Source organism: Hibiscus syriacus, unplaced genomic scaffold (assembly GCF_006381635.1).
Source record: "Hibiscus syriacus cultivar Baekdansim isolate YM2019G1 unplaced genomic scaffold, ASM638163v2 tig00112496_pilon, whole genome shotgun sequence".
NCBI classification, from domain to species: Eukaryota; Viridiplantae; Streptophyta; class Magnoliopsida; order Malvales; family Malvaceae; genus Hibiscus; species Hibiscus syriacus.
In genome coordinates this window covers 167,078-192,708 of record NW_024063346.1, presented here as the reverse complement: position 1 = coordinate 192,708, position 25,631 = coordinate 167,078, and the positions used below count along the sequence as shown (strand labels likewise).

The 25,631-nt window shown below is 37.9% G+C and overlaps 1 pseudogene; it reads right to left on the bottom strand.

The window, feature by feature from the left end:
- On the bottom strand, positions 1-10,259 carry LOC120180439 (annotated as a pseudogene).
- Between the last annotated feature and the right edge of the window lie 15,372 nt (positions 10,260-25,631).

The window sequence follows — 25,631 nt, the reverse complement described above, 5'->3', positions numbered from 1 at the left end:
GTAACCCATACAAAGGGACAGATCCGAGCAAACACACTTTCACAACCTCAACTTGCAATGCATATACATATTTCTATGTACAAGATGATGCCTTTAATGAATTTTCTTCCAAAGTGAAACCAAGTGTTGTGGTTAAAATCCATGAAGCGAGTTTGCGGCTGTCCATTGAGAGTTTGGTTGTTGATGGATGATGGATGTATCTGTAGCTGCTGGTGCTGTGGGATCTGCTGGTCACCAAAGTGTGGAGCAGGTTGGTGGGGTAAAAATTGAGGAAGCGGTCCTCTGTTGAATGGATTTCTGTTCGTAGCTGACATTTGACTGGCTTGTATCTTAAGCCGTTGCACTTCTTCCCTCAATGCATCATTCAGTGCTGCAAACCATAAGAAAATAAATAGTACATAAATCTTTAAAATAAATAAACAAATAAAACATAAAGAAGATATCTTCAAAACTTAATTTGTTAACTGTACGGACTGCGTTGATGACCTAGCAGGGATCGGTTACATTAAAAAATGGTTTATGACGATATCCATATGGCATCTGAATACCATATGAAAACAAAAAATGTGACATCTATATGGCAATCACTTAAAGTTTTTATGGTTACAAACATCATATTTGACATTTGACTACAAAACGGTAATAAGTCATAGGTTAAGTTCACCTATGGCGCTCTCACCCACTGCAAAAATGAGAAAAAACATACATACCATCTCTAAGCTTTGATTGTTGTTCCATAGCCTGCAGCCGCAGTTTGAGTTCCTTATTCTCAGTAGTCAATCCAGTAGTGTCTCTCTGCATCATAGTAAAAATATATATATTTTTTTATAGAAAGGGCCTCATTAAAATCCTCCTTCAATCCCTCCATGTTATGAGAGTAACATGAAGGAACAACGAAGGAGGAAAGGAGAGCCAAGAAAACTTTTATTCACAAGAACCAGATTACAAGATTGAACAAACTCCTACACTTCCAACGGAAGAACATAAAACTTAACACAAAACATCCAACAAAACAGGGAGAAACAATTCCTGTTAAACAACACCACAATAACCAAAATCACCCTATCCCATCTTTAGCAAGTTTATCAGCTTCCCAGTTTGCCGCCCTTGAAATATGCCTAAAAATAATATCCTTTCCAATCAAAAGCGAAACTATATCCTTCACCAAGGATAGATGCAAATGAGGGGTTAAACCCGGATTCTGAATCCACTTCAGAGCGTTAGAAGAGTCTGATTCCAAGATAACTCTATGATTTGTGACAAAATCCAACTCCCCCATAAGACAAATCCCTCTTTTGATAGCCAACAGCTCTGCCAAAATAGGAGGACCACCCCCTACTGCTTCAGAAAACCACTGAAGCAATAGACCTCTGTTATCTCGAAACAGACCACCAATACCTCCTTTTTCCCAACCCGAAACCATCGCTCCATCAACATTTAACTTTAGAAACCCCTCCAGTGGAGGAACCCAGCAAGCAGGTTGAGAGCAAACATTTCCTAATCTACCAATCGAATCAGCAATTTTCAAATCACCTACTAGAGAATCTAGAGGAATACCCACATCCTTGAAATGAGCACTAAACCAGGAAGCCACTCTAAATCTAACAATGAAAGATAATCTGACCAAATCCAGCTTTTCTTTCTGAAAGATAATCTCATTTCTACACTTCCATACTGACCACATCACTGCCCTAGGAATGAATCTCCAAATCAAAGAGTTAGTCATAAAATCATCCCACAAAATTAGAAATTCCATGGTACACTTTGGAGTCACCAATGACACATTCCACATTTTCAAGAAGGAGGACCACAGACCCCACACAACCCTGCAATGCAGAAACAGATGAGAAACTGATTCCACCTCCCTACCACACAAAACACAACGTTGGTCAACAATCTCTGCAACACCTCTCTTTGCTAACTCCTCTTTAACCGGTACTCTATGTTGCACTAGTTGCCAAACAAACAATTCCACCCTTGGAGGAGCTAAACCAGACCAAATAGTCTTATCCCAATTCACTTGATTTTGATCAGAACCACGTTGTACATAAAAAGCGTTTATACAAGATTTAGCTGTAAAATTTCCTTCACCATTCCCTAACCAAATCCAACAATCATCTTCAGTAGGAAAAGGAGAGGTATTATTCAACATAGAAATCAACTGCATCCACTGTTCTACTTCCCAATCAGCCAAATTCCTTCTCATTTGGATGTCCCACACCCAACCCGAAGCATTATTTACCCTAAACTCTTTCACTTTACCCGATTTATTAATTGAGAGAACATAAAGTCTAGGAAACAACGATTTCAGGGGAACATCACCCAACCATACATCATTCCAGAACTGCACATCTTCCCCTTTCCCCGCCTTCAAACGCATATTCCTTTTAAGACACTCTCCAAAATCATCACTGTTGAAGAAGTTTTTCACCACACCTTTCCAAATCCACGATGCACGAGCTGGCACCGAATTCTCCAAAATAATGGACTTGGGATCCAAATTGTAGGCGGCACAAATCACTTTCTTCCACCAAGATTTCTTTTCAGAAGAAAACTTCCAAACCCATTTTCCTAATAAAGCTCGGTTCAAAAGTGCTAGATTAGGGACCCCTAGACCCCCCAGATTTCTTGGTTTAGAGACCGACTTCCAGTTGACCCAATGGATTTTCTTCTTATCAATCGAATCCCCCCACAGAAATGAAGCCATGATAGAGTTAAGTTTGAGTATCACAGTAGCTGGGATTCTGAACATAGACATAAAATAGACCGGAAGAGAGCATAGCACCGATTTGACCAAAACTACTCTTCCCGCTATCGACAGAGAATTAGCTATCCAACCACTCAATTTAGCATTAAATCTCGCCACTATCGGATCCCACATAGCAGCCGAATTCCTCTTGTACCCCAGAGGCAGACCTAAATATTCAGATGGAAGATATCCAACCGAGCAGCCAATAACTTCAGCCCAATTAGTTAGCTCCCCTTCTTCAACATTGATTCCAAAAATCCTGCTTTTACCTAAATTTAACTTCAGCCCCACCAGAAGTTCATAAATCAGTAACACTCTTCTAATATTCCTCAACTTACGAATGGAACCTTTACTGAAAATTATAAGATCATCCGCAAATTAAAGGTGTGACAGCTTGAATGCTCGGTCATGCAGTCCTAAATCAAACCCCGAAAACAATCCCATATCCACTGCTTTAGTTAACAGTAAATGCAACAACTCCGTAGCCAAATTGAAAAGCATAGGTGAAAGTGAACAACCCTGTCTCAAACCTCTGGAAATATGAAATTTCTCCGTTGGAGATCCATTTAACAAGACCGAAATCTCAGCAGTTGACATGCACTGGAACATCCACGACCTCCACTTTTCACCAAACCCCATTTTGCTCATAATTTGAATCAAAATTTTCCAATCTACTGAATCATAAGCTCTCATAAAATCCACCTTGAAAACTACTCCCTTCAGCCCTTTCTTCCTCCAAAAATCAATACTCTCATTAGCAATAAAAGAGCAATCCAAGATATTCCTCCCCGGAATAAAAGCAAATTGGGACTAACTTATAATATCATTGAGATACAAACTCAATCTTCTAGCTAAGACCTTAGAGATGACTTTATAAAGACCTCCCACTAGGCTAATTGGCCTAAACTCTTCCAACCCCTCCGGATTTGCCTTCTTTGGAATAAGAGAAATGAAGGATAAGTTAACCTCCGGCTCCCAAACCTTCCCCACATAGAAATCCCTAAAAAACCTCATCATATCAACCTTCAATTTAGGCCAGAACTTCTTAAAGAACCCTAAGTTCAGACCATCCGAACCCATAGCTTTGTTGATATCCGAATGAGCAATAGCTTCCCAAACTTCCTCTTCAGAAAAAGGCTTCTCCAAAGCTAAACACTGACCTTCGGACAGCTTGAGAAAATCCAGATTTAATTCCTCTGCCTCCAGGGTGTTTGTTTGATTATACAACCTCTTGAAAAACTCCACCACTGAAGCTTTAACTGACCTAGGGTCTTCAACAACTTCACCATCAACTTTGATAGCTTTTATGTAGTTTATCCTCCCTCTAATTGCTGCACTATGATGGAAAAACCTTGTGTTCTTATCCCCCTCCAATCTCCATTTCAATCTAGACTTTTGCATCCAAATTGATTCTTCCTTCTTTTGTAACTCCCATAATTCTCTCTTTGCTTCAACAATAGAATTCATTGACACCAAAGAAGACCCTTGTTACAATTTCATTTCCATATCCTGTATCACAGACTCCAAGGTTCTGATTCTGCCTGGTAATTGGAGAAAACCCTTACCAGCCCAATTTTTTGCGACATCCTTCACCCGGTTAAGAATTTTGGAAATGGGTATCGAGTTTTCCTGTGTACCCAGATTGAACAGTTCTTTTGTCAACAGTTCACTAAACCATTCCTCCTCCAACATATAATTAAACAATCTAAACGGATTCGGCCCCCAATTGCACTCCCTATTCTCCAGCAGAATAATATTGTGATCAGAAATGGACCTAGGCTGCAGATTTTGATTGATCTTTGGGAATTGCGAGAAAAAACTATGATCAACTAAAAACCAATCCAATCTCTCAAAAGTGGGAACTTCCCTATTATTACACCACGTGAACTGACCTCCCAATAAAGGCAAATCGATTAGATTTGCCTTAGAGACAAAATCTCGAAAAATATTCATCGACATCAAATTCACATCACCACCCCTTTTCTCTTCCTTCGTCAAAAAGGCATTGAAATCCCCACCTAAACAAACTGGGCAATCCACCTGTTCCAGAAAGGAAAATAAATCCCTGAAAAATGGCTCTTTATCAGCCTCCACACTTGGACCATAGACATTTATGAAACAACAATAGTTTGGCATACCATCCAACCAACCCTTTAACGCCAGAAATCTAGTTCGGATGACCTTTTCCTTCACCACAAATACCTTCTGATTCCACATTGTTATTAGACCATCAGCCGAACCTACAGCAGGCACAACTGCCCAACCATTAAGGATTTTACCTCCCATTTTCCTACCTAACATAGTGCTAACAATTTCCAATTTGGATTCTTGCAAAAATAAGATAGTTGGTTTTTTCTCCTCTACAAATCTCCTAATGGCACGTGCTTTAACCTTCCTACCCAGACCCCTAACATTCCAACACATAATGGACCATTCTACCATCAAAAGCATTTTATGACCATAACCCCTAAACCAACTACCACCCCTCAAACATCTCTATCCTTCACCAAAGGAACAACTTTGGTCAGGAATTCCTTTTCTCCTCCTTTAAACTTTACCCCCAATAAATTGGATATTTTCCAACACTCCATTGCTTCTGTCCTCCTCTGATTCTTTTCTCCTGCTCCAATACCATCATCCATACCATCACAACTTTTGGCAGCCCTCCTCCTAGCATAAACTTTATTATGATATCCTCTCTCGACATTATTACCTGATACACTCCCCCCAAAAGGTCTTCTCAGTGATAGAGACACATACCCATTCTGCATACCATATCCAACCTGTGTATCTGAAATTGAAGGCTCATTCTTATTTCCATTCTTATTTGGTGATTGACTAAAATGCTCAGGCCCAAATACTTCCCTCCTTCCCATGTTGGAAATAAGCCCATCCTCTTGAACCACTTTATCTTTCCCCGAGGTGTCTCCTTGTAAGCTGACCACCTTTTTTCTCCCATCAAAAAAAGTCCCTGACACAGTCTGCTTGCTGCAACCTTCACCTAGTACTGTCCCCTCGTTACAAAGGTCAACATTTGAACTGTCCTCGGCTTCAACGCTATTTTTCAAATTTCCCTCGTTCATTGGGCCACCTCCCTGTGAAAAACCTCGAACCCACTCTTCAACCCTGCTTCTAGAGTCTGACATCTGCTGAGAATTAAACTGCCCTTGCAGACCACCTCGATCCTCCCCTTTGCTCCCCTCTGACGAATCCCTCTCCCAAGGAACCACTGTTCCTCCTTGAGAACCATCTTCATCGACCCTTTCATCATCTTCCCCTTCCTCAAGCTCAGGGAAGAAATCATCACTGCTGTCTACCTTAATCTTGATAGTAAAAGACCTTCCAAGAGTATTAAAAATGACATATGGAGGGATGTCAAACGGACTTTCAACTCTTAATAACATCTGAGCCACCCTGCAATCAACTCTTTGAGCTGTCTGTTCTTGAATCTTCACTAATTTGCCCCATCTCGATGCCAAACTAGTAAAAAAAGAAACTGACCAGCAGTTTAATGGAACGCCCATCATGGATACTGAACAGTAAGGTAATGGAACACCCTTCTCTTCGATCACAGGCTCCAACCTTTCAAACCAAAAGGACAAAACTTCTCATTTATCTTCTATAGCTGCTTCTTTCTCCTCCACAGACCGGAAAACTACCAAACATGCATTTTTCGTATAACCCCATCTAACTACCTTAACATTGATTCCCTCTGTTCTCAATGCCCTTTGCACAAACTCAACCTCAAATATCACTTTAACGATACCTGTTAATGAAGTCCTCAGCCATGCTCTTTCCTCCAAAGGAATGAAGAAATCCATGTCGTTCTTCTCCTCTCTCCTGTCCCCAAGGTTTCTGGATTGCTGACCCTCCTCTTTTTTCAAACCTACTACCGTATCCTTATATGTTCTGCTATCCTGGAACCTGTTCATCATCTCCTTCTTCCTAGCCCCAACCACTTGGCTAGATGCATTTTGCCTTTTCGAAACCTCGACACCTACACCTCCAGCCTCCACTACTCTATTGCGATTCAAGTTCCTCGGACCACTACTCCTCTGATATTTCGCAAAAGATACTAATATTCTCCTCCCATCAACAAGGACGTTGTTCATCTTCTCCTTAGCAGCAATCAAATCCTCCTTACTCGCAAAATGCACAAAAGCAAACGTCTTGTTCTTGTAGTTGGGTCTGCTATTAACAAACGGAATAAAAACTTTAATCACCTTACCAAAACGGCTAAACCGATCCCACAATACCCTCCTATGCACTCTCCTACTAAGAGAAATTAAGGCAAGGAATCAGCAGAAGCAACTATCAAACCAATCATCAATTAACAATTTGGACAGAGACACGAATATTATCACATCAAGTCATCAACCAAATGAAATCATGTAAAAGATGTACATATTCTTTATAGTTAAAATTTAAAATATCACATTGTCTGCTTGATAATAATGAATGTAGAACTGGAAAAGTAACAGATGAGGGGAAAAAGAAAGTTGATTGAACAATCAAACTACTAAGGATTTTATGTCATCGATTATGATATTTTATATTCATCGTATTTCGTTATTCAGTTATATTAGCTGGAGTAACAAGTCAAGGCTTAGGGTCGCACAGGGTCTTTGAGAGATTATGAATTGAGATTTTTCAGGCTTATATCTATAACCAAGTTGTATGAATGCATCTTTTCTTGATCAAAGATTCTTTTGAGAGGTTTTTCGTTATTTATTTGAATGAATGAATGCATCTTTTCTTTATAAAAAAAACAAGTTGTAAGTGCAGACCATCCATGAGATCAGAAGGAAGATCTGCAGAGAAAAGTACACTGTTTTTATTTTACTTTCATAATAAGGAAAAGGTAGAGGATGGGTTTTTTGCTTATTTATGCTCTAGAGAAAAAGAGACATGAAGTCAGCAGGAAAGTGCACCATTTTGTTTTTGCTTTCACAAGAAAAAGCTAGAGGAAGCCATTTCCCCCCATTCAAGCCCTAGAGAAAAATGATGCATAAAGTCAGTGAAGTATGTGATTTGCAGGATATACATCTATATGTAGTAAAATGCATCTACATACAACACGGTAACATACAGAACAGACAAATGTTAATTAGATAGTAATACTATATTCATTCCTCAACTTAAGATCAGGTTCTTGAAAGTATTTGGATAACTCAAGAAGCTTTGATATGAAACAGTTGAAAATCCATGGAAAAAAGGAGATTTATACATTACCTTCATTCCTTAGCAGGAACAAGGAAAGTGCATAAAGTTTCCTTACTCTCGGCACTTAAAATGACATGAATCCACCTCAAGAGTGTTAAATACTTATTTTCATTTAAATATTCTGTGATACACCTTAAAAGCATTAAAAATTATCATATAACATAAGTACTCAAGTTTTAATGTTTTATCACTAAACACGATAGATTATTTGTCTGGAAATACACCTGTCACTTGGTTCTCATTTACCCTAACATATCCCCATTGACAGAAAGGTTCAAAGTAGAGCTGCTTATCATGAATCACAGATCTGGCTCCCAAAGTGTGAAACTATTGAAAACTAGATTTCACATGTGTCAGATGCATACCATCCAAAAGTAGAGTCCCAGCCCATGCGAGACAGGCATACACCCTCTAATACCAAGGTGGTGGATACAATGAACTGACTGATAGATTTAAGAATGAAAATGATTCCTAATAATAATGCCTCAAAAATTTTCTATGGTGCAAGTATTTCAGTACGCATAGCAAATTTCCCCTCGTCTTACCTAGGGATTGATCAATGATTATTATATAAGGTAATTATGTCAGAAAATTTGTAAAACAAAAGACAATGGAACTTTTCAAGAAGGTACAAAGTGGCAAAAGATACTGGCAACATAGATTAGCTTACACAGAAGCAGTAATACAAGTCCATCATTACATTGAACTGCTCTTGCAATGAAGAGGATTCTATCCATATGGAAATTGAAAACAGTCGTAGAAAGATTTTCCTCTTAAAAATTCAAGTTGGTTTTAGGGTTCTTCCCCCTCCCCCCAAAGGAAGAAATTAAAACCTCTACTTTTTTTACATAGAACAACTAGTTCTTCAAAATAGTAGTAAATTCTATAAGTTCCAAATAAAATGGGAAAAGTCTATTCCAATGATCACAGAAGTGATTTGACCTATAAACGAATAGGTTAGCAGGAGTTTCAAGCATATGATAATACATGTATAAAGCTCCACAACCAGTAGTAGCTATGACAGTTGCAATTAATATACAACTAGAGAACAGGAGACTTTGCAACTGGAAAACCGTTTATAAATGATTGAGGTATTATATTACAATAACTAAATGTAAAGAAAACCATTTGAATTGTACCTGGAAAGTTTACGTTCTAGAAAGGAGCAACGGTCTGAGTTTTAGACTTTAGAGTCGTAAAGCCAAACTGAAAAGGCAAAAATTCAATCACCTGTAACGGTTTGACCTGCGCGCAGAGATTGGTAGCTTCTTTCTGAAGTGTCTGAACCTTCCTCTCCAGCTCATTTGTGTATCTAACCTTCCTCTCTTTTGAGCGTGCAGCTGATTGCCTGTTAGCCAGAATCCTACAACACAAAACAAACTTCATTTAGTAAGCACCGAGTGACATTCATAAGGCAACAAGTATTCAACATTTCCCCCCTTCGGTAACCTAATTACTAGTATACTGCAAACTAAAATCCAAAAAAATAGTGCATCACAAAACAAGGGGAAGGGTCTACCAAGGAAACAAAAACAAACTTGTTTTTTGTGAAGAAAATATCAAAAGGAAAAAGAAGAAAATCATATAATTACCGGTCCTTTTAATCAACTAAAAATAAACATTTGACAAATTCCACTTAATAAAAAAAGGTAGTTGTAGATAAAAAAAACAGAGAACCTTTTAGCTCTCTTGGGATCAATAAGAGCAAGCTCAGCAAGCCTTTCAGGAGCCATAGCTGTCTTAACACCGTCAACAGCCATCAAAGACTGAACCTCAAAGGACCCATCCATGGTGTTAGTATGCCTATGATGAGCCCTCTTCTCTCCCACCCCTGCTTTCCCGCCAAATTTCTCATCTCCAGCTCCTCCGGAAATTGCGGGTCCAGTGAATCCTTGTCCCTTGAAGAAATCAGAGTAAACAGAAAGACTACGGTGATGAGAAAAGATATGCCTAGGTTACCATGGGAGGAGAGAGGAGGGTGGCCGCCGGACGAGGAGTCGTCGGAGGAATCGGTAGGAACGGGGATGACAGACGGCGGAGTGGGATTGGATGAGAAAGGTGGAAGGTCAAGGGAGGAAAGATCGAGGTCGGAAGGGTCGAAGAGGAGAAGATCGTCGAAACGGAAAGTTGTATCGGAGTGACCCCGCCGGTGGTGAGCTCCACGGGGAGGCATTTGGTCTATCGATACTTTCAGCTTTTGCTCCATCTTTTCAGTTAAAATAGGCGGAGGATACGGTGGCGGGGCGGTGGTTTACTGGAGCAGATTATTACTATTATAGTTTTATTAATTCTGAAGGAAATGAGCTGAAGAGCAGTGGTGAGAAATTATTAAATTAATATAAGCGGATTTGAGATACATACTATTACAATGGGAAACAGTGTTGAACTATTATTATAACAAACCCCAAAAAGTGGAGGGGGCTTAATTCACATGTCGGTACCCAAATTATATCTTTTTTTCTCAATTAAGTGCTCTTTCTTTTAGTTAAAAGTGGTGGTATGATGATGTGATTTGAATATAAACTTGGGTCAAAAATCCATACATGATATAATTCATATGATGATAAGATTTGATTTTTGAAATATCAATATTAATATTTTTAATTAATAATAATAATAATTAATTTTATTAAATAAAAATATAACAATAGATTTATAAGACGAGATTATAAAAAATAAAATAAATTAATTATGTCATTTAATATTTTTTAAAAATTATTGAAGTGCATAAACCAATGTCTAAATAAATAATAAGATACCATCATACAAAAAATGGTGAAAATAAATCAAACAGTTAAAAAAACGATATATACAAAATCACGATAATTGGTGAAGAATAAATCTCAATATTAATATAAAAATGTATACATTTGCAATATGAATTTATTACAATTCAACCGTGATTTATACTTGGTGATACTTGGTGATTGTGAATACCTATAGGCCTAAGATTTTATGTTAGAGAGATGAAAAATAAACTATCGATAGAAAATACATTAAAATAATTTAAATTTTTTAGGAAAATGATTACCTTCACCTGTCCTCCCCTTGATTTATTGTTACCTATTAATATGATATAACTAATCTGATGATCTAAATTAAGAGTATATAAAAAATATTTAAATAAACGTCAACTACGTTAAATTTAACTCTTAAAAGAAAAAATATAATAAATATAGAAAGAAATATCTATTACTTTTTTTGGGAAAATGATTACTACAATGATTCTAACGCATAAACAACACATTAAAAAGAAAAGAAAAAATGAAAGAAAAATTGTTAAGGAAAAATATATTTTTTACATTAAACTTTTTGATCAATTTTTTAAATTTGACTTATAATTTTGTTTATCGAGTAAAGAACAAAGAAATAATGAAAGTAGTTCATATTTCAGGAGACAATTGACAACTCACAGATTCTAGACATTATAAAAATACTTTGTTAAGGAAATGGCGGTGAGAGACCCAGTAGCTATTGACGTTTGATAATTAAAAATTGGAACAATTGCATGGACCGCCCGCCATTTGGCAGTTAGCCTCCGCCTTTAGCCTTGCGTTACGCGTATTCATCCCTACCACCTTCGAAAATTCTTTCCTAGCATAAACAAACTTTTTAACTTCAAATTAAATTTGACTATAAATATTCAGCCGATTAATTAAATTGTTTATCTTTATTTTTACATATTTTTTTAGGTTACGAAATCTAAATCCATTAAAAATATATTATTTCCTTTCTCTAAATTCATCATTTTTCTCATTTTTACGTAAAATTAAAATTAAATTTAAGACTCGTCAATATATATATATATATATATATATATATGGATTTTACGTGTTATATTATGATTCTTTCATTAGTGGTTGAATACAAGATAAATAAATCAACTATATTTTTAAAAAAAAAGTGATTGATAGTAAATATATTTGATATATAAAAAGATGTATTTTAAATATTATTGTTGGGTAAGCAAATTGGAGGGTTGGGTAGTGTGGAACTGGGGGCATTGGATTACCTTATTATTAAATAGGTAAACATGTTAGAGAGAATCATATATTAAATAGGTAAACATGTTAGAGAGAATCATACTAACTTATTCTGTTCACCCACCCAAATACGAACGTCTAATATACTAATATCAACACATTTAAAAATGATTAATAAGGTGCTATCATAATGCAATAGAGATTAAAATATGTCATTGCATGGCAGCCTCCAACAGCGGATTGGTTCAGGATAAATGCGGACGGTGCCCGTAATAACTCTACGGGAGAGACCACATGTGCGGGAGTTATAAGAAACCACATAGGAGAATGGAGGATAGGTTTGGTATATGTTCTATTCTCGAAATTGAGTTGTTCTCAACTTGGCATTGGGGGCAGCCTACTATCCTACCTCCCACTTACCTCATTACATATGGGAATAAGGGTCAACTAATTTTTTATAGGAGAATGGAGGACATGTTTGGTATATGTTCTATTCTCGAAATTGAGCTGTGGTGAGTTTATGAGGGCCCCCAAAAGATGTGGGAGATTGGAGTGAAGATGGCAGTGTTAGAGACGCATAGCAAAGAAGCGGTGAACCTAATGGAAACAGGATCAAATGAAGGCATCTAACGTTGTTACAACACATCGATAAACTGCTTACAAAGGATTGGATAGTCAAGATGAAACATATCCCTAGAAAATGTAATATAATTGGGGATAGGCTAGTCGAATGTCATTAGTGCCTGACTCTGAGATGTGGATCATCCAAGGCACATTAGCACGACGTACTTCTCTTGTTCGAACAGAGTCTGATAAATCCAAAGAAAATTGTTATATCATCTATTCAAAAGGGAAAAATGAATATGGATATGTAACCCCCTAGACCCGGCCTATGCGTTTCGACTAAGTCTAGTGGATCACATTATGATTATTAAAGACATTTTTCGAAACCGTTATTCCATCAATATAAAATCACATTATAAATAACATGAAATTATAAACAAATTATACTATCAAAATCCAACTCGTAAATATAGTACCAATAAATAATAATTTAATTTAAATCATGTCTTCAAATTCAATATCACAATAAACCGAGCAGTATTAGCAAAAGAGTTATCATTATAAAATCCGATATTTTAAAATAAGGTCCATGTCACCAAAATAAAGTCAACTTGCCAGATAAAAACATTACAATCTGATTTACTTCAAGAGATATGTTGATCCTCCAAGTGCTCGAACCAAGGTATCTAACCAACAGTATCTGAAAGGGGAAAACATTTTCAAAAGGTGAGCTAGGCTCAGTGTGTCCCAACATTTCCATAAAATCACAATAGGTACAAATCATAGTCCAGTAATCTCACAAATTCGTAAAAGAGTTTAACTTTTTGAAAATCATAGTTTAAACCCTTTTCCGGTACACCATCAGTAGTTCCCAAAATTATTTTCCATATAGCTTACTTTATGTACATAGCAAAAAGAAAGCCGACTTAAGGATAGGCTCTGAAGCTTGTATCCTTAAGCCCAAGTCAATAAGTCCATATAGCTTACCCTAAGCACACAGCAAAGGAAAGCCGACCTAATGAAACATCTTGGGGCCCTCAAGAGTCACATTAGGCCCAGTTAGCTTGATCAGAGCTATTCCATCGTAATTCAATTCCAAAATTCAATTGCACCGTGACATAAATTCCATAAATCCAAAAACATGGTAATCATATACCATTTCAAAACAAAAATTAGATAGCAGCCATATTCCATAAATTATCACATTAAATTGGTGCATCAATAAAACAATAACCAATGAATTCGGTGTACCACATATTAAAACCAATAAAACAGTTCAGTAATAAGTAGGGAACACACCTCGACAATAGATTCAAATAACAAATCTACTGATTGCTGGTTTCACCACGCTCTGCTACAGTTTTCGAACGGGTGAATACTGGCACACGTGGTTTAACTGATCTAGAAGAGCTGGGTCGAGCTGTCGAACGATCTGGAGAGTCTCTTGTACCTTCAAACAATAATATTTATCAGTCCCAAATCCTATTTAATTGTTCAAAGCTAAACTTCTTAAGTATATAAGCATTTTTCGGGTTTGACTATCAATTTGAGGTATTTCGAGTCTGAATTTGGCCAAACAGATTGCGGAATCGGAATCAAGGCGTCGAAAAACATAAAGTATGACTTTCCGAAAATTCAAATTCTTGGTCAAAGTCAAAGTCAACCACTTTGACCGTAGATTTGGAGACCTTCGGATTCGAATTTGACAAAACGGACCACGGAAACGGACTCGGCACGTCGAAAACTATCAGGATAGGTATACTCGGAAAAGATTAACGGTCGTTTAATGCTCGATCAAAGCCATTTTAAGTTTTGGTCAAAGAAAGTCAACGGTCAACGGTCAACAGTCGGGTCGGGTCGAGTCAGACCGGTCAAACCGGTTCAAACCGGTTGAAACCGATCAAACCGGTCAGAACCGGTTGAAAACATGTTAAACCGGTTTCCAGCAGCCACTCGCCCTGCGGCGGCGCGTGTGGCGCGTGAGGCGTCCTCCGGGGCCCTAAAAATCCCGAAAAAATTTCTAAAAATTATTTTGAGCGATTTCGAGATACTTACAACGATCGGTTCAAATTTTTGAACAGCGGAGAGCTCAATTTCAAATCGGCCGAATCTTTGACTGCACCACTTCCTCACGCGCCGCCGTTTACGGCGGACAAGGTTGACACCGGTGAACTCGGAACGGCACAAGGAACACGATGGTGCGGGAGGTGTCGTAAACGGAGCAACGATCAGCGGTGAATTTAAGATTTCCTCGGCGATAGAGCTAACAAAACCGTCGCTACTTTGACTGGAAATTCTCGACGTTTAGCCGCGTTTCGCTTCAATTAAATTGAAGGGTTTGTTCCTCGCTCGATGATGAACACAACGGTGGTTTCAAAACAACGATCGGAATTCGGACGGCGTTTGGATCGGACTTGAAAGTGGAGGTGTGAGAGGAAGAAAATTAAAGAAATAGCATTTGTGATTTATGATTGTAAATCAGAAATAACGCTTAAATCATCAAGCCTACCGACAGTTTTAGGGGAAATTCAGGGCTTGGTCCCTGAATTTCCTTTACTTCAAAAATGGCATACAAGTTTCCATAAATTTTAATTTAGTCACTTAATTTCACTCATTTTCACAATTTACCTCTAATTTCAATTAATATTATTTTGTAAATATTCGGGTTGTTACAATTCTCCCCCTCTACAAGAAATTTCGTCCTCGAAATTTACCTTACGAGAATAGTTGAGGAAACTGAGCCTCCATTGACTCCAATGTCTCCCAAGTAGCTTCTGAGAGGCCTCGATTACTCCACTGAACTTTGACCATTGGAATTCGTCTATTCCGAAGAACTCGTTCATCTCTCTCTAAGATCTGAATGGGCTCCTCTTCATATGACAAATTAGGTCTCAGCTCTACTTCTTCAACCTGAATAATGTGACCTGGATCTGGACGGTATCTCCTCAACATTGATACATGAAAGACATCATGAATACGACTTAGCTCAGAAGGCAAATCAAGCTGATATGCAACATGTCCTACCCTCTTCAAGGTACGAAATGGTCCAATAAATCTTGGACTCAATTTACCCTTACGCCCGAATCTCAATACTTTCTTCCAGGGTGAAACTTTCAAAAAGACCCGATCTCCCACTTCAAACTGTATGTCTTTCCTTCTTTGATCTGCATAAGATTTCTGCCTATCAAATGCCTCTTTCAGACGGTCACGGATTAATCTGACTGTGTCCTCCGTCTCTCGCACTAACTCAGGTCCCAACGTTTTCCTATCACGCAACTCAGTCCAACAGATCGGAGTGCGACATTTACGCCCATAGAGCGCTTCATAGGGTGCCATACGAATGCTGGTCTGATAACTGTTATTGTAAGCAAATTCAGCCAACGGCAAAAAGTTCTCCCAACTACCATGAAAATCGATTACGCAACCCCGCAACATATCCTCCAGAATCTGAATTACTCTCTCAGATTGATCATCAGTTTGTGGATGAAAGGATGTAATATAATCCAATCTTGTTCCCAAAGCCGTATGTAACGCCTTCCAAAATCTCGAAGTAAATCTCGGATCTCGATCAGAAATAATAGACAATGGAACACCATGCAATCTGACAATCTCTGAAATATACAATCTTGCCAGCTTATCCAAAGTATAATTTACTCGCACAGGAATGAAGTGAGATGACTTTGTAAGTCTGTCAACAATCACCCAAACTGAATCTTTTTTCGAAGGAGTCATAGGCAAGCCAGTAACAAAATCCATAGTAATACGCTCCCATTTCCATTCAGGAATCTTGATAGGCTGTAACAAACCTGATGGATGTTGATGTTCTGCCTTAACTTGCTGACAAGTCAAACACCTAGCCACAAAGTCAGATATGTCTTTCTTCATACCAATCCAATAATACCTCTCTCTCAAATTTCGGTACATCTTATCTCCTCCGGGGTGCATAGCATATGGACTACTATGAGCCTCAGTAAGGATAGTCTGCCTCAACTCAGCATCATCAGGCACACAATATCTACCTTTAAAGAATAAAACTTCATCCTGATCAATTGCGTAATCTGAGTTTGTCCCTTGCTCTACTTGCTCAAAGATGGAAAGCAATGAGCTATCAAGGGGCTGCTTAGCTTTGATCTCATCAACCAAGGTCGGCTTAACTTGCAATTCTGCTAACAAAGTGCCATCGTCATATAAATTCATCTTGGCCATTAAAGACCTCAACTCTGATACCGTCTTTCGACTCAAAGCATCTGCTACAATGTTAGCTTTACCAGGGTGGTAATCAATCACGCAATCATAATCCTTTAGAAGCTCTAACCAGCGACGCTGTCTCAAATTAAGTTCCTTCTGGGTCAGAAGATACTTTAAGCTCTTATGATCTGTGAAAATGTAACACTTCTCTCCATAAAGATAGTGTCTCCAAATCTTCAAGGCAAAAATTACTGCTGCCAACTCTAAATCGTGAGTAGGATAGTTACTCTCATGCGGCCGCAGCTGACGGGATGCATAAGCCACCACCTTACTTTCCTGCATTAAAACACAACCAAGTCCTGAATGTCAAGCATCACTATACACTGTAAAATCCTTCCCGGACTCTGGTTGAATCAACACCGGTGCTTGAGTCAAAACCGCCTTTAATTTCTCAAAGCTCTCCTGTTGTGCCTCGCCCCAGTCAAACAACACATTCTTCCTTAACAACTTTGTCAAAGGAGAAGCAATGATCGAGAAGCCCTCAACAAAACGTCGATAATAACCAGCCAAGCCCAAGAAACTGCGAATTTCAGATACGTTCTTAGGTCATTTCCAATTCATAATAGCCTCTATCTTGCTGGGATCCACCTGAACACCTCGCGCAGAAATAATATGCCCCATAAATGACACTTCTTGAAGCCAAAACTCACATTTGCTTAGTTTGGCATATAGACGATGCTTTCTCAAAGTCCGCAGAACGATCTTCAAATGCTCGTCATGCTCTGCCTCAGTACGAGAATAGATCAGAATATCGTCAATGAAGACCACCACAAATTGATCCAAATATGGTCAGAACACCCGATTTATCAAATCCATAAAAGCTGCAGGAGCGTTCGTCAAACCAAAAGGCATCACTAAAAATTCATAATGACCATATCTAGTGCGAATGGCCGTTTTTTGCAACATCAGATCCTTTAACTTTCAATTGATAATACCCCGAACGAAGATCAATCTTAGAGAATACAGTAGCTCCTCGCAATTGATCAAATAAGTCATCAATCCTGGGTAATGGGTATTTATTCTTGACCGTCATCTTGTTCAATTTCCGATAGTCAATACATAATCTTAGCGACCCATCCTTCTTTTTCACGAATAAAACTGGAGCTCCCCATGGTGAAGTACTATGTCGGATAAATCCTCGATCGAATAATTCTTGCAATTGTACTTTCAACTCCTTAAGTTCCTTTGGAGCCATACGATAAGGTGTCATAGAAATAGGTGAAGATCACGGATAAGTCTCAATCTCGAACTCTACCTCTCTATCAGGAGGTAACCTAGGCAACTCCTCCGGAAAAACATCAGGAAACTCGCTAACTGTATGAATCTCCTCGATCGTGGACAATGCACCTTTGGTGTTCAAAATACAAGCAATGAAGGTCTCATATCCCTTCCGGATCATATGATCAATTTTCATCGCTGAAACTATATTGGAGAGATAACCACGCCGTTCACCAATTAACACAACAGTCCGACCATCTGAAGTCTTCAGAGTAGCCCGCTTGTATTCGCAATCCAGCTTTACCTTGTGTTTATTCAACCAATCCATTCCAAGAATTAGATCAAACTCCCCTAAAGGAAGTTTCATAAGATCAGCGAGAAAAATTTCTCCCTGAACCTCGAGAGGACAACGCCGAAATACTTTATTCACTAATATCGCTTGTCCTACTGGACTTGTAACTGTAACAGTATTTTCAGTGTTCTCGATCGGAATCTGAAGGTTTCGAGATACTGAGCTCGATACATAGGAGTGAGTGGAGCCATTGTCCAATAATGCAAAGTATGGGGTAGAATAAATAGTAAATGTACCTGCAATAACCTCAGGCTCATCTCTGTCATCACGACGTCTAGTTGCATAAACTAAAGCTGGATGTCTAGCCTCAGAAGCTGTTGGCACTCTATTTTGCTGAGTTCGGGCTCTACTGTCTGTCCTGAACGCTGATCCTCGAGTCTTTCCTTGACTACGATCTCTAATTGGGGTCTGTACTATAGTCTGCGAACGCACAGGAGTTTGGGTAGTGGTCTGCTCAAACGAAACTAACTTAGGACAATCCCTCCGATAATGACCACTAGATCCACACTGATAGCAAAGACCCATCTTCTTACGACACTCTCCTGAGTGCTGTTGACCACAATACTCACAAAGGGGCCCATTATAATACGACGAGGAACCGCCTCGACTGACAGCTAAAGGTGAGGATGCTGCAGGCCTGAAACGTGTATTGCTTCTCTGAGGGGCTGAAGTACGAGTCCTCTTTCCGGACTGTGCTGATGACTCCATCGGGCCTGAAAATTTCTTAGATCGATCTTGATCAACACGCTCTCTACTAGAAGCTAAAACCTCCACCTCTTCCGCATCTTTGGCTCTGCCCACCAGCACATCAAATATCTCATCCTGATGGGTTACAACTTGCCTACGCAGCTCGTATCTGAGTCCAAGGGCAAATTTACGACATCGATCTCTCTCCGTAGGTACCATACTGAATCCATACTTCAGCAACTTCAGGAACTCGATCTCATATTCAGAAACAGTCATGTCTCCCTGAACCAGGTCTTGAAACTGTTGTAGTCTCTGAGCTAAGTTGCGCTCTCCCAGAAAACGGCTCCGAAAGCGATCCTTAAAGAAATTCCAGGTCAAACGATCGGTAGGAACACTACTGGTCACTGACTCCCACCAAGTGTAGGCATTGCCATCTAACATCGCCACAGCACCCTGATATCTCTTAGTTGAGTCCAAACCCAACTGATCCATGTGTCTCTCTGTATCCTGGAGCCAATCCTCAGCTTCAGTAGGAGCTCCACCTATTTGTCCCCCAAAAGTTCTAACTCCATTGGCAATCAAAGTCTGCGAAATAGAAACCTCAGATACAACACCAGTAGCTCTGACTGCTCCCTGTATTAACTGCAGAAATTGTCTACCAAAATTCTCATCCAAAGCAACTCCGGTAGACTCTGACTCAATATCGGTCGCTCCTATTATCGGTGTAGTCATGCCAATACCAGCGACAGGAGGCAGATCCGTTGGGGTCGTAGGAGCATGATCACCTATCGGAGGTGGGGGATCTACCCGTATCTCATCGATCGGATCTGCGAATCTAGCCACTCGACCTCGTCCACGGCTAGTTCGACGACCACGTCTAGCACTCATTTTGATGGATCTCAAGTTTACTACAGAAGATAAACTTAGGGTTAGATAAGCACTTGGAGTCTCAAACATAATTAAAATCTTAATAACTTTGTGACATGGCCTTAGTAACTCGTTTTGTAAAATATTTCAAAACCATATTTTCAATATGGACTCATACACAGTCCGAGGGTTAAAAACCAAAAGCTCTGATACCAATAAATGTAACCCCCTAGACCCGGCCTATGCGTTTCGACTAAGTCTAGTGGATCACATTATGATTATTAAAGATATTTTTTGAAACCGTTATTCCATCAATATAAAATCACATTATAAATAACATGAAATTATAAACAAATTATACTATCAAAATCCAACTCGTAAATATAGTACCAATAAATAATAATTTAATTTAAATCATGTCTTCAAATTCAATATCACAATAAACCGAGCAGTATTAGCAAAAGAGTTATCATTATAAAATCCGATATTTTAAAATAAGGTCCATGTCACCAAAATAAAGTCAACTTGCCAGATAAAAACATTACAATCTGATTTACTTCAAGAGATATGTTGATCCTCCAAGTGCTCGAACCAAGGTATCTAACCAACAGTATCTGAAAGGGGAAAACATTTTCAAAAGGTGAGCTAGGCTCAGTGTGTCCCAACATTTCCATAAAATCACAATAGGTACAAATCATAGTCCAGTAATCTCACAAATTCGTAAAAGAGTTTAACTTTTTGAAAATCATAGTTTAAACCCTTTTCCGGTACACCATCAGTAGTTCCCAAAATTATTTTCCATATAGCTTACTTTATGCACATAGCAAAAAGAAAGCCGACTTAAGGATAGGCTCTGAAGCTTGTATCCTTAAGCCCAAGTCAATAAGTCCATATAGCTTACCCTAAGCACACAGCAAAGGAAAGCCGACCTAATGAAACATCTTGGGGCCCTCAAGAGTTACATTAGGCCCAGTTAGCTTGATCAGAGCTATTCCATCGTAATTCAATTCCAAAATTCAATTGCACCGTGACATAAATTCCATAAATCCAAAAACATGGTAATCATATACCATTTCAAAACAAAAATTAGATAGCAGCCATATTCCATAAATTATCACATTAAATTGGTGCATCAATAAAACAATAACCAATGAATTCGGTGTACCACATATTAAAACCAATAAAACAGTTCAGTAATAAGTAGGGAACACACCTCGACAATAGATTCAAATAACAAATCTACTGATTGCTGGTTTCACTACGCTCTGCTACAGTTTTCGAACGGGTGAATACTGGCACACGTGGTTTAACTGATCTAGAAGAGCTGGGTCGAGCTGTCGAACGATCCGGAGAGTCTCTTGTACCTTCAAACAATAATATTTATCAGTCCCAAATCCTATTTAATTGTTCAAAGCTAAACTTCTTAAGTATATAAGCATTTTTCGGGTTTGACTATCAATTTGAGGTATTTCGAGTCTGAATTTGGCCAAACAGATTGCAGAATCGGAATCAAGGCGTCGAAAAACATAAAGTATGACTTTTCGAAAATTCAAATTCTTGGTCAAAGTCAAAGTCAACCACTTTGACCGTAGATTTGGAGACCTTCAGATTCCAATTTGACAAAACGGACCACGGAAACGGACTCGTCACGTCGAAAACTATCAGGATAGGTATACTCGGAAAAGATTAACGGTCGTTTAATGCTCGGTCAAAGCCATTTTAAGTTTTGGTCAAAAGAAAGTCAACGGTCAACGGTCAACGGTCGGGTCGGGTCAGACCGGTCAAACCGGTTCAGACCTGTCAAACCGGTTCGAACCGGTTGAAACCGGTCAAACCGGTCAGAACCGGTTGAAAACATGTTAAATCGGTTTCCAGCAGCCACTCGTCCTGCGGCGGCGCGTGTGGCGCGTGAGGCGTCCTCCGGGGCCCTAAAAATCCCGGAAAAATTTCTAAAAATTATTTTGAGCGATTTCGAGATACTTACAACGATCGGTTCAAATTTTTGAACGGCGGAGAGCTCGATTTCAAATCGGCCGAATCTTTGACTGCACCACCTCCTCACGCGCCGCCGTCTACGGCGGACAAGGTTGGCACCGGTGAACTCGGAACGGCACAAGGAACACGATGGTGCGGGAGGTGTCGTAAACGGAGCAACGATCAGCGGTGAATTTAAGATTTCCTCGGCGATAGAGCTAACAAAACCGTCGCTACTTTGACTGAAAATTCCCGACGTTTGGCCGCGTTTCGCTTCAATTAAATTGAAGGGTTTGTTCCTCGCTCGATGATGAACACAACGGTGGTTTCAAAACAACGATCGGAATTCGGACGGCGTTTGGACCGGACTTGAAAGTGGAGGTGTGAGAGGAAGAAAATTAAAGAAATAGCATTTGTGATTTCTGATTGTAAATCAGAAATCACGCTTAAATCATCAAGCCTACCGACAGTTTTAAGGGAAATTCAGGGCTTGGTCCCTGAATTTCCTTTACTTCAAAAATGGCATACAAGTTTCCATAAATTTTAATTTAGTCACTTAATTTCACTCATTTTCACAATTTACCTCCAATTTCAAATAATATTATTTTGTAAATATTCGGGTTGTTACAGGATATTTTACGGATTAGAGGGAAAGCTGCTGAAAGTTGTCCTAAAATGGATATCTCAATTTAATATTTATACCTGTTATATTGTTAGTTAGAATGCGTGGGAGTTCACACCGAGTTTCCATGAACTGATCCAAATATCAGAGATGGTTGCCTTCAAATAACAGGAGGAGTCTCCACAATAGAATAATCCTTGTTTAGTTCCTTACCTCGATGAAGAAAAAAAAGTGTCATATATGATTAATACGGTGCTGAAGCAAAAATGAAGCAGATGACAATGATTTATCATGTGATTTAGAATTTACGTCTCTATTCTAGACATCAAGTTAAATTAAAACAAAAACCATGTTTTTTAAAAAAATACACATTATAATGTTAGACAAAAATGTTTTCTTTCATCCGCTTCATAAACATAAAAATTCTAATCATTCTTTAAAATAATTATTTATGATTAATATTTTCTCTGTCTCATAAAAGATATCTTTTATTTATTTTTTTGGATTATTTTTTTAAATTTTGATTAATTATTATTTAAAATTTATTATAAATAAAACTATGTAAAAATATAAAAAAGGATTATGATCACGAGCCTCATTAAAAATTCCCTAATCCTAGTAGGAGGAAAAGAGTAGACATGATATATAATAAGAGAACAATCAAGAAACAATAGAAGCTTACAAGAAGTTCAAGCACACTAAAATGCACAGTCAACAACCATCAACTTGAAGAGCTATTATCATTACGTAGAGCTTCTTTAACTATGTCTAGAGGACAATGCAGCAAATGAACATCCATAGCATCAGTTACAGCACTACTAGCCATGCAGTCAACTATACAACAACCTTGTCGAAGGTTTTTGTCTTTTAACATTATTCCAATAGTATTTTTTTCTTTTAACATTTCATACGTTTTATATTTTTTAATAAAATAATCAAACATTATTATTAATAATCAAACACGAGATTGACTAATTTATATACACATTATTATTTTTATCTACGTAACACTTCAAATTCGATCAAGACAATCAAATCGAATTTCAAAAAATACACAAATTCATTAGTGAAATCGATCTTGTACAATTATTAATGATTTTTTTAATAAGTATGCCTTTATTAGTTAAATTATGAAGGAAAAAATTCCAAAAATCAACGATCACAATTACAGTAAAAAATTGTAAGGTGAGATTGTTAACATTGAATTTTTTCACTAAAATAATTAGTATCGATGACTTAATTTGTTAACTTAAAAGTTAAATGATATAATTTGATAAAATTTTAAAAAACACAATACATTTGAAGCATGAGGATAACTTTAATGATTATAATGAAAATTATTCTCATGAGAATTTTGAAGTCTTAAATTTAAGTTTCGTCATACATAAATATTATGTGTGATTTCTCAATCTAAATAAATTTTAGATCCTATCCAAACTAATAAGTATTTTTGTTTTTGTAATATAATGATTCTTTGTGGTTCTAGTTAAATCAGCGGAATAACTGTAATTATAATTATATTTGGGTATTATATTAGTTGATTTTTATTGTAATTGTAATTGTTTTAAAACGTAATAGATAATATGTAAATTATTGTACGTATGAATCAAGTGACTTCAGTGATAAAAGAATTGTTGTTATTTTTTGAGGTCTCGAATTCGAGTATCATAAATGCCAAGGGTACGAGTATTTAATTTTAAATAGTTGAGAGTTATCTTTGAATAAATATTACCTTATACTCACCAAATTAATTAAAAAAAAAACTTAAATTACCGTATTTTTAAATAATATCATCACTGTTATATTATGATTATAGAAAATATTGAATCGTTTATGATTTTAGAAAAGGCTTAAAACACAAAATGACTCCTGAACTTATTAAAGTTGATTAAATTAACTCCTGAATTTATATAAGATAAAAAGTAGAAGAAGAAATTTGAAACGCTTTAGTACTTCGTTTTTATCTGGTTCAAAAGTCACGCTTTAGTCATGAATTTGTGTCCCTGTGTTACCGCATTCCTTGAATAACAATTTCTTCTGGGACATGAAACCTTATATGCTGGATTTAAATTACGATGGTGAACGCACGATTTTCAATCATATTATATTTATTTACGGTTGTAAATATAACAAATACTAATGCTGTGTCATTGCATTATTTTTGAAGTTCTAAGTTGTTTTAGAGATAGATCATTTACTTTAGAATTGTTATAACCTTTTCTGTTTTTCTGAAGCAATATTCGCATCTAGAACTTGGCAGCAAAGAGGAGTCTGATTGCAGAAGCGAGTAACTGAGCAGAAAGGTTTCCATTTTTTTGTTAAAAATTCAACTCGCTGGGTCTCCTTGGACATCCATATGATAAATGTTTTTGTAGTAATTTAACTATCTTATGTGTATGAATTCATCGAGTGTTTTATTAGTAAAAGGAAATGTTGCTCTCTGAGAATTAAGATTAAAGCCATGATATTAACAGGGTCTAGTTGCGAGGGCTTGCAGCATGGCCATCGACGAGTTTGTCTCGGTGTATTGGCAGTTGGATATTGAGTTGGCCCAGATGAGAAGAGGCAAGCAAAGAGATGAAAGTAGAGAAACGTGAGATGAAGGATATCAGGAAAAAAGAAAAGGAGGAGAAAAGGAGTCATTACCGAACCCTTTACAAGCATCGGCAGCTTCGGCACTTTCGTTTCCGGTGGGGGCGATGGTTCCGTTGCTGGCCTCAGCGTTCATAAAGGAGTATAAGGTGAGACTAGGCGCAGTGGTAGGTGCATTGAGCTTGGCTTTGCTGGTGTTCGGATGGTTGGGAGCCGTGTTAGGGAAAGCACCAACGGTGAGGTCTGAAGTTAGGGTGTTGGTTGGAGGGTGGCTAGCCATGGCTATAACCTTTGGGTTAACCAAGTGGGATCTGAATGTCTTTGAACTGCCTTTTCGGCTAATCCGAGTCATGGAACAGTAACCATGTTGTTTTAACTTTTCATTAATTAGTGCATTGGATCTATTGGGCCATGTACAAATGAGGTTTCGGCATACAATTATGGGCTGATATAACAAGTATGAAGTCCAGGAAAGCTTTAAGAGTGTCCTTTCCAAGAGACTAGAGTCAATTGTAAGACACGTTTATTAAATTCAACAGAATTGCCCATATC